The following is an 11,089-nucleotide window of genomic DNA, read 5'->3' as shown; positions in this document are numbered from 1 at the left end:
TCATTTCATTTTAAATCTAAAGAAGTTTAAAAGCAAAACAGTTATTTGGAAACCACGTGGCAAAAATTCTTACTTTTTTCAGAAACATGTTCATTTCAATATGATTGCCTTATTTCCTGCAAGTTCTTGTCCAGTTCTGGCTCATCTGAAATCACGTTCAACTGATCAGCTAGTCACCTGATAGGTATGAACCGGTCTAATTCATTATAAAACAGATTGGTATAGGAAATAATTGGAGAAGAAACTGTCACATTGATGACATCTTACTGCTAGGTGTGCATTATGATCTTTAAACAAATGCCATGTTTAAATGTATTTTGTTTAATTTAAAAATAAAACCTAGAGTGAAGGTTTCAAAGTGTGTAAGAAATGTAAGATTTAAAGAACAGTGGATTTTCCTTCATGTGCATGTGCTGGGGTAGGGGAAGGATTCTACATCTGCTCTGCACTTTGGATATGAAAATGTAATCAGTGTGTGTATGTGCGCGCGTGCATGTCTTCCTCATACTAAGTAGGATCTTGCATTATTTTTTCAATACATTTGATAGAAGGGCAGATAAGTTGAAACATTGCATGGGAAAAGACATCACTAATTTAGTGCAGCCTCGGTGGTTAAATCTGTAGAAACACTTCTTGTGTTTGTAAAGAAAAAAGCAACCACAGAGTCCAGTTTTTAACCACTATGTGCATTAATAGGGAACCAGATTACTAACTGTTGGATCTTTTGACATTACCTGTACTATGTGTTAGCGAGAGATAGTGGTGATTTTCTGCAGCATGAGGCTACCTTTCCCCCAAAGTCTGTTTGCATTGGCAAGAAAATCACATCTAGGACCAAGAATCTGGCTCATTTTGAAACTGGAATTTGACTTTATGTTACAACAGTCTCACGGAAAAATAGGCAGAGATTCAAACAGAAAGAAAATAACTGGTCCAAAATTCTTCTTAATTAGAATAGTGGTTGGACGCAGGCAATACTTAGGCCAGAAGAGAATTGACTAAGCAGCTAGCAAAGACAGTTGGTATCACTGTTGTTGTATGTGGAATTTTTTGCATTCAGGAAAAACTGGGAAAGTATGTATTTCTATGGGTGCTTCAGCAAGGAGCTTGACCAGACTGTATCAGAAATCCCCATTCTTGGAGATGAAAGACTTGGTTTTGAATCTGTGATCCCTGTAAAGCTAAGCAGAGATTTGAAAATAATCTTTACTTAGCCTATACAGAGCCATTTGAATTGGGAAGAGTCTCTGTGTTCAGGCTGTCTTGGCTTAGTGATTTGCGTGTGTCAGTCATGGCTGAGAAACCCTCTGCCTTTGGGAATGAGACTTAGGATCATCCCTTTCTTTGCCTGGCATAGGTGGTGGTGTCTCTGCCTATCTAAATATAATCTGTGGATCCTGGTGGCAGATATGTACCGGTTCAAATACATTGTTTGGATCTTTTGGAACTGGATGTGAAGTATGAATTTTGCTGGGCAGCAGGACATCTCAGAGGTAACTCTGCAATAGTGGGTATTATTTTTCTTAAGCCATAATCTTCAAAGATATGACAGTACCTTATTCCCAGAGAATGAGAAGTCTTGAGCAGAGTTTGTGGTGTCTGTTCCAATGGGAAAACAAAGGTTACATTTTTTTTGCCTCATGGATGTGTTGAGAGGATAAGGGCAATTAATGACCGGTGTTACTTCTGAATTCAAGAATAATGAAACTGTAGGTGCTTAGACAGAAATACATAAGAGTATGCAATGGTACATTAATACTGAGAAGTACTTCAGGACATGGCATGAGCTATTTAATTTGAGTTAAGAATCTTCATTTCTCTTTCTCTAACATAATTTTGCAAGAATGCACCAACACCCCAAAACAGCTCTGTGAATTTAATAAGAAAGGCAGATTTTCTGCACAATAGGAAACCTGAGGTATTAAAAGCTGAGTATTACTAGAGGCCATGGAGCACAGTGGCTACTACCTTGTTTTTAGGTAAAATCTCAGCAGAGCGTTTGGAAAGGGGACAAACAGTAATAGTGCATAATGGGCCATGTTCTGCCAATACCAACTGTGCCAAGACACTCTGCTCTAAACTGTATGGAGCCACATTAATATGATACTGTTTTTGACTTTGAGAGGTGGGTTTTATTGTCATGTACATAGAATCTTCCTAATGCCATAAATAACACACTGAACAAAACTGTCAGGGTTATGTGCGCTCTTGTCACCTCAACAAGGAGCTCCCACCAGTTTATCCAGATGATAAACGCATGAGAGGCACATATGCCACTTCAACATGTTTCAGCTGCATGCAAGAACATAGAGATAAGCCACATCAGAACCAAAATAAACTTGGGAGATCAACTGATAAAAGTGATGAAGCATGTCTCTGTCTGGTCAAATTCTGTAACAACATTATGTACAGATCTAGTCAGATAGAGGTGGAGAGGGCTTTTAGGTATTTTATATTTGGTTAACTGTTTTAAAAACAAAAATACATACTTTATCAGAATTGAACAAACCAGTGATTGTTCTATGGGAATTTGAATGTGAACCAGTTTTGAATAGATAGGCAATGCCACATGAAATCATTCCTATTCCAAATGGGAATCAGGCTTGGATTTGAGCCAGCTTAATTCAACTAAATATTCACTTTTGAATGAAATTATGCATGTTGTGTTAAATATTAATTTTTAAGTGTGTCATCATCATTTGAGTAAATTTTAACCTCAATGACGAGAGAAAGGTAAAGAGAAATAAAAATGCCAAAGTGTTCTTTGAACAATCAAGAAAATGATTTATTTACTTATTCATTTGTTTATGTGTTTTATTAATTTGGTGTACTCTGGAATGGAGAATTTGTATGAAAGTACACTACATTTGCGAGATTAAGCATATGTAATTTTTCTAAGGCATGAAGCTATTAACCCAGCCAACTTTGGAAGTATAGGTGCCTTGCTTTCAGTTTAGTAGGCAGAGAGGTGTCACCATTCTTTGTTGATTAGTCTTCTGGGACATCTCTAGATGAAGATATTGCAGGTGGTTTTGGCAGGATTACAGTCTCTGAACCAGAAGAACTGAAAGAACAGCTGGGTAAAATTTTAAAGGGAACCTTATTAGTCCTAATAGGACACTGAAGTTGGAATGTTTAGTTCAGTTTGGGATTATCTGGAGTCAGTCTGCAGGTTTTAAAGCCTCACTTAAGAAGGCTCAAGTTTGCTGGATTTTGATGGAAGAAGTCATTTCTAAGAATAAATATTAGTAAGAAAGGTCATAATTTGTAAAAAAAACTTATAGGATTCACATCATGCAGACCTACATACCTTTGCTGGGATTTTGACTAAGTGGATTCCTATGAGCTTGAATCTCTAAGAAGAGAGATTTATATTTATGAGGTGGTTGCAATGATTTTTCCTGACAGCAGTTAGTGAATCCCAGCTTTTTTGGACTGCCTAATGTGCCCCAGATTATTTTAAAGTGAAAAAATCTGCCAGCAATTTTTAGCTGTTTTAGTAACTAATCTGGGCATTAAAACTACTTTATGAAACCTTTGGCTAAATACCAGTATTTGACAATCACGTTGACAGTATATATGCAGACCTCCTTCCCATTTTTTTTTTTTTCTATCTTTCAACAATTTGATTTTGCTTGCAAAAATAGATTATTTTAGAAGTAGCTGTTCTTCTTTAGCAGAGTAGCAGAACTGGCAGTACGAAGTTGAAAACACCTTTCTAATAACTAAAACTATAATACTTAAAAAAATGCTCTGATAAATCTACTTTATAAACATTTCTTTTCCCTAACTAGGTGTAAGAAAGTCAAAACAGTTAGTATGATTTTAGGGCTTCTGTTGTGGTTTGCAGATGGATCTTCTCCATCTGCATGGAGTACATAAATTGAAATAATGAATAATTTTGATTTAATTGCAAAAGGTGAAGGAAAATGGCACTGGCTACATACAAAGAATTCTGCAGATTATAAGATTAAAATATACAGTTATACTCAGTATTGTCAATTTGTGCTGTAGGGTGACAGTTTAGAAATAAAGGACAGTAATAGTTTACAAATATTTCTGATGCTGGAAAAGTATATTAGTGAAACTGTAGGGTTTTCCTGAGGGGAAATATAGATATGTGTATAAATATATAAATATGTATATATATTTTCTTACATAGAGCAAGGATCCAATATGACAGTTTATTCCAATTAAGGCTTTTTTTTTCCCCAAAAATAAAAATAATAATAAAAAAAATCCCTGGTAAAGAGCAAGAACACAGCTAGGTGAATGCATGAAAGAGCATAGATCTATATCTGTATCAGCTTCTGATATTTCCTAAAGGTAAAGATTGTTTTACTTGAGTCTGTCCAAAAATTTTGCCATGCTATGGATTACTGAGATTAATATTCCTCTTTTCCAGAAGTTTTAAGAACAGTAAATACATGAGTAAACACAGTTAATTAAACAAAATTTAAAAATAAAAATAAAATAAAAATTAAAGAGTGCAGCTTAGTTCCTTTGTTTCCAGAGATCTTAATACAATAAATTCTGCATTTAAAAAAGCCATGTTGCTCATCTAATTTTTCCTTCCCAAATACCCCTGTTCACATTCTCGTGGTGAATATTGTACTACAGTTTTAGCCTCTGAATGTCTATTGATTTTAAAGTAAAATCTGAAACCAAAGGATCTGATTCTAGACTGAGATCTGAGTCTTTAGGACAGTAACCAATATAATGACAAAATTTACTTGAAAGACGGTGTATGTAAGTGTGATAACGCTTTTCAATTATACTGCTGCTCACTCTGTAAAAGAGCCAAATTTATCTGCACACTGAGGAAGGATCAAAATTCATATAGCCTTTCAAATCAAATTACCCGAATATGTCAGCAGCAGCGCAACATACATGGAGAAATTACAGTAACTCTCTTATTGGTACTTAGTTATTAGGTTCTATTGCATTAAAAAAGTAACTACTAGTAATATTTCTTTTTTTCTCCATGAACATGTGCAATTAAACCAAAATATGTTATACAATTATATTTTTATAAATTACGAATGTATAATTAAAATTATATAAATTTTAATATAATTGTATTCTATTTTGAAGAGATCTATGTGATTTGTTAGCTGAAGAAGTTAAAGAAATAAGTAAAAAGTATCTGTATGACTCCAAAGTTGCAGGCACTGAAAGCTTAAGTAGAATGTCTGATTTCGCTTAACTCAGCATGAAAAGATGATTGTGGAAATAAATAATCTCTGTGTCAATGAAAACACTTCAATCCCAGTAAAAATGTACTGATGAGTTAATATATTTTTTAACAATTAGAAAAGTTTTATACTTCTGTAAAGAGCATTAAAAATTTTCCAGTAACAGTTTGGGTGTCAACTTGGACAATACACTGTGAAACATTTAATGGGTAGAATGGAAGGATCTAATAAAATCTGTTGCAAGGTTTACAGAACATGATGGAAATTGTAAAGTCATGTTAAAAAAAAAGAATACATTGAGACCTGCTTCTCCCAGATTGATATATTAAAAATAAAATAAAATAAAATAAAATAAAATAATAAATGGAATGAAATGGAATGAAATGAAATGAAATGAAATGAAATGAAATGAAATAAAATAAAATAAAATGCAAACAGGAGAAAACAAACGTGTTCACAGCATGTTTTGTATAAAGTAATGCACAGTAGACATCTCAAGATCTACCTGTAAATCCCTCCTTGGGTAGTGTTTTGAAGAGCTAATACATGAATTTCTGTGCACTGAATATCTCCATATTACTGAAGAACATTGCTCCAAAACAATATGCAGTGCTGGAAACTTGTGATGATATAAGGCTGTTACAATTAAAAATAAACAAACACAAACAAGCAAAAACCAACCAACCAACCAAAAACAACAGTCTTTCAGGTATAATGTTTGACATAAAAAATAATAATGCATAATGCAAATATGGACTTTCCTTAGGTGTTTTCTGCATACATCTTTACACAGTTGGCTGTGGTCCATCCTTCTGAAAATTCTAAAAAATTCTACCTAGTAAGTCATTGCAGTAATACGAGTGAGGTGCTTGTTTCATTTCTTTGTTTTAACTCATTTTATTTTCTTAAAAAGCAAGCAAACAAACAACACAATAATAAAAGCAGCTTACATGAATTCTAGTTCTTTATTTCTTTGCTGTAAAGTCTCTTTGCAGAGTCCTGTGCACCCCTACTGAACAAGTTTGGTTTTTGTTTGTTTGTTTTCTGCAAGACTAGAATACTATGATTTATAGATGATGCATTTTTGTGGCTAGAGTTCAACATCATCTGCATACTAGTTGACTTTTTGAAGGCAGGCAGTTGAAACAGGTGAGAATTACAGTTGCTCAGTACTTGAAAGTCAAGTTACCTTTAACTCACTTTAAGCTCTCAAATATAGAAGTTCTGATTTCATTGGGTTAGAGGTGAGATAACTACAGTTTCAAACTGTGCTTTGCATTCTGTAATGTAAGTGTATAGTGTTTGTATTTAATGTAATGTAAATATTCATTTTCTCCCAATGTGCTTCGTGGTAAGAAATGAAAGTTGCTCTCATTTGCTCTTAGTGGAGTAACAGGGAGACTATCTGGCTGATGACACAAGGTCCTTTCTAAAGCTCTCATCTGGATGTTAAATGTGCAGATCAATATCACACCACATTCGCGACTGGAAAGTTCTGGGAGAAGTGTGATCACAAGTAGAGAAGTGAGAAGTAGAGAAGTATCCTTCGTCAGTCTTCTTACACTGTGTTCTTATGAACAGCCAAAAATTTGCACTTCTGGATCTGATCCTTCCCAGTCCTTCACTACCTTTTCTGTTCAACACAAATACTTTTGAATCCAATCATGGAGATACTCTCTAGTCTAGAGAATTCAAAGGAGAAGAACTTTCCTTTTGGAACTCAGCATGTGGCTGCTTTAATAGCTTTTTTTAAAGAGATTAATCTTCATTTTAGCTCAACTGCTTTAAACAAAGCTAGTTGAATATTATTAGCTCCACTACTGCCTGTTTCCATTCTCAATGGAAACTGCAGTCCTGCAATCTTTTAGCTTCCATAAATCAGGTTTTAAGGTGCTTTTAAAATATTGCTGGCATTAGTAACATGTTAGCAGATGGAAAAGATAACAGTTCTTACTAATGTTTATCTCTCTCTGTCTCTCTCTCCCCCCCTTCCTTCATTGGCAGTTCTTTCCCTTACTGTTTTTGTGGCAGGGACATCACCCACTAGATCAGGTTGCTCAGGGCCTCATCTAACTTGGTCTTGAACACCTCCAGAGATGGGGCATCCACAGCCTCTCTGGGCAAACTGTTCCAGTGCCTCACCACCCTCTGAGTGAAGAATTTCCTCCTAACCTCTAATCTAAATCTCCACTCTTTCAGTTTAAAACCATTCTCCTTCATCCTGTAATTATCTGGCTGAGAAAAAAATTGCTTTCCATCTTTTTTGTAAGTCCCCTTCAAGTACTGAAAGGTTGCAATGAGGTCACCCCGGAGCCTTCTCTTCTGTAGACTGAACAGCCCCAGCTTTCTCAGCCTTTCTTCACAGGAGAGGTGCTCCAGCCCTCTGACCATCTTTGTAGCCCTCCTCTGGACCCGCAATAACAGCTCCACATGCTTCTTGTGCTGGGGGCCGCAGACCTGGACACAGTACTCCAAGTGGGCGCACAAAAGGGCAGAGTAGTGGGGGACAATCCCCTCGCTGGATCTGCTGACCATTCCTCTTTTGATGCAGCCCAGGATGCAGCTGGCCTTCTGTGCTGTGAGCATGCAATGTCAGCTCATGTCGAGCTTTTGATCCATTAGAACCCCGAAGTCTTTCTCTGCAGGGCTGCTCTCAATGAGTTCTTCTCCCAGTCTGTACTCATGTATGGGATTGCTCCTGCCCAGGTGCAGCACCTTGCACTCGGGCTTATTGAACCTCGTTAAGTTCACGTGGGCCCACTTCTCAAGCTTGTCCAGGTCCTTTTGGATGGCATCCCTTCCTCCTATTGTATCAATTGCAACACTCAGCTTGGTGTCATCTGCAGACTTGCTGTGATTGCACTCAATCCCACTGTCAATGACGAATCCCAATGTCAGTGATGAAGATATTAAACAGTACCAGTCCCAGGACAGACCCCTGAGGTACACCACTCATCACTGGAGTGCCTAGCACAGGTCTGGAGGGTACTAAATTTTAATTTGTCATAAATCTGTTTTAGGAGAATGTTTTAGGAGATAGACCTTAGGAGATAGACCTGGATAGACCTAGGATGGATGGGGCTTTGGGCAAACTGATCTCGTGTAATGTATCCCTGCCCAAGGCAGGAGCATTGGAACTAGATGATCTTTAAGGTCCCTTCTAATCTAAACCACTCTTTGATTCTCTAGTTTCCTAAATGCAACATTTTTTTTTCTTTTGCAAATGCTTTAGTTGAGAAAAAAAGGCTCTCTCTCAATTTCTTCTTCACAGAGAATACACCTATCTCCCTTCATCTTGACTTCTACATATCTTAGAAGTATGTTTATGTCTACATATAAGGAGAAATGAGAAGAAACAGTCATGTATTTTCTTGAGAAAAGCAAGGATGACAAAATTGCTAACTTACGTAAAACTTTATGGAAATTTTACAGCAGCTGTAGCAAGCATGGTGACAAATGGTATATGAGCAATATTAAGTACTAATTTAAATTTTCATTGTGTTGGTAATATTAATTAATGCAAAAACAGTTATGCCCTGATATTTTCGTTTGGTTTCCAAATTTCCCCAGTGTATTAAATCAAATATTGTACAGAGGCTTTATAACACAAATAGGGACAAGTAAGATGAATCAGTCATACTCAACATATGCTGTTGTGCCCAAAGCTATTATTAAAATCAAAGCATTCAGAGGAGAAAGGCCAGTTGCATTAACCAATTGGACCACCCAAGTCACAGGCAAAAATAGAAGCAGTATTCTCTTTGTTGAATATATGCTATTCTAGCTCATGGGAATACTTAATTGGAAGGAAAAATGTGGCTGTTGATCTTTCAAACATTTCTTCTAAATGGAATGCTTCACTTCTTTTCCCCCTGGAAAGTAATATACTACCCAGAAAAAAAAAAAAAAAAAAAGGAAAAAAAAAACAAAAAAAGACTTGAAATAAACAAATAAATAAATAATAATAATAATAATAATAGTAATAATAATAATGTTCCCTGCATCTCTTATGAAGTATTTGTCATTTGTTTCAGTGTTCAAAGATACTACCAAGGGAATAGATGCCTAACTGGGTTTAGTGGAGTTTATAAATGGCCAGCCATACAGTGTGGTGAACATCCAACAAAAGTAGCCTTTATTTTACACTTATGCAATACACATCATTGACACAGAGAATGAATTTCTCACTTCTTGTTGTTTGTTAACACTTCTGATTAATGAATTAGGATTTCCAAGTCATCTTTTGATACATGGCTTCTGTGAAGTGTCACATTTCACTACTAGCCAGGACAGACGGTAAATATCCTTGGTCAAAACTGAGTATGACAGAATGACATTAAGCGTAAAAGTTTCTCTACAAGGTCCTCTCAATTTTTTTCTGTACAGCCAGGAAGAAGACTCCTACCAGCAGATGGTGGCTGCTTCTCATTTACTGCATGGTGAATGAAGCACAGGGAAGTGTAGAAACTATGGCTCTGTGGTGGCATGCAAGGCATTGGCATTGCTATTACCTGCGGGAAGCTGCATCATTTGACCACCTACTTAGGGAAACATAGAGGATTTGGGGAGGCGGGCTTTTAAAGTGGGAAAATAATGAAGTCAGTGCACACTAGCTATGGAAAAAAACTCCATTAAGGAGGATCTTGTTGCTACTGACATAACCTAAAACTGTCATGACCAATCTGTGCCCAGCAATGTCCTTTCCGTTGACATGGCTCCTCAACCAGGCCTCATCCACACAGCCCACTTGCTGTGGCAGAGCCCTGAGCCATGTCACCTTGCTGGGTACTGCAGGGGTGAGGCCCAACAGCCTTACATCGCCAGTGGCCCCTGGCTCCCCTGCCCAGGGGCTGGCCCATTGTCTTACTTCCTGACACCTGAACATAAGGGAAACCTTGATTAACTTGTTACACCTATTTCTGTGTCTTAAAAGAGCACCACATAAAGTTTTTATTTTCAGAAGCCTGATTAATAACAATTGTAAGGTACTTCTGTTCCACCTCCTTTACACTAAAGAAACCACTACAAATCAGGATGAAAGAATGGATTATGACTCTGTAATTTAGGAGTAATCTCCAGGGCTGATGTCACTTGATGTTAGTATGTTAACAGCAATAAGACCAGTTGAGCTAAATCATTGGGTTAACCTGGGAATGTTTTCATTGAGTTGAAGCCAGAAAGCAACTTGAGTTAAAGTGCACATTTCTATCTAAATGCAATCTACAAGTCAGTAGTACTCTTAGGGTGGCATTTAACCCACTGACCTGGGAAGTTTGTTTGTTTTGGTTAAAAATTAGATTGTCTTAAATTAACCTTTTAAATTCATAGGAAATTAAATATAAGTGTTTTATTTTGCAGATGTTGTGAGCAACAACAGTGCCTAAAGAAGTCAGTGGGATAAGTGCCGTACTCTGACTGTTTAGTTTGTATATTCTTTGGACAAGAACCTCCTTTTTTCCTTTGGGGTTTGTACAACAAAGCCTCAGCTCATTACTTAAATTGATAGTGCATTAGATAAAACATAAGAGAAGTTATAGCAAGGCAGAGATACATGCAGTCCCGGATACTCATATCTGTTCTCTGCAGAAGAGGTGCATTTTAGGGAAGACTTGTGTACCTGGCCACTCTTACAGCCTTTTCCTCACATATTCCTTCAATACACCAGACTGTTATTTTAGAAATCTGTGAGATACCTATGTAGGTGTACATATAACAAAGGTAGGTGTATAGATAACAAAATATTGGTCACAAATGATTTCTTAGAAGATTTTGGTGTTGTAATGTTGATTTTTTTTTCACTTGCTTCATTTGTTTGCTGCATAACTGTATAAGCTTGTAAGATTGTACATTTCCATTGTTTTGTACTGTTTTCTTGTTAAATGAATTAAGGAATT

The sequence above is a fragment of the Cygnus olor genome, chromosome 2, assembly GCF_009769625.2.
Source record: "Cygnus olor isolate bCygOlo1 chromosome 2, bCygOlo1.pri.v2, whole genome shotgun sequence".
In the NCBI taxonomy this organism is placed as follows: domain Eukaryota; kingdom Metazoa; phylum Chordata; class Aves; order Anseriformes; family Anatidae; genus Cygnus; species Cygnus olor.
The sequence above is the reverse complement of the archived record's forward strand: the minus strand, read 5'-3'. Positions refer to the sequence as shown.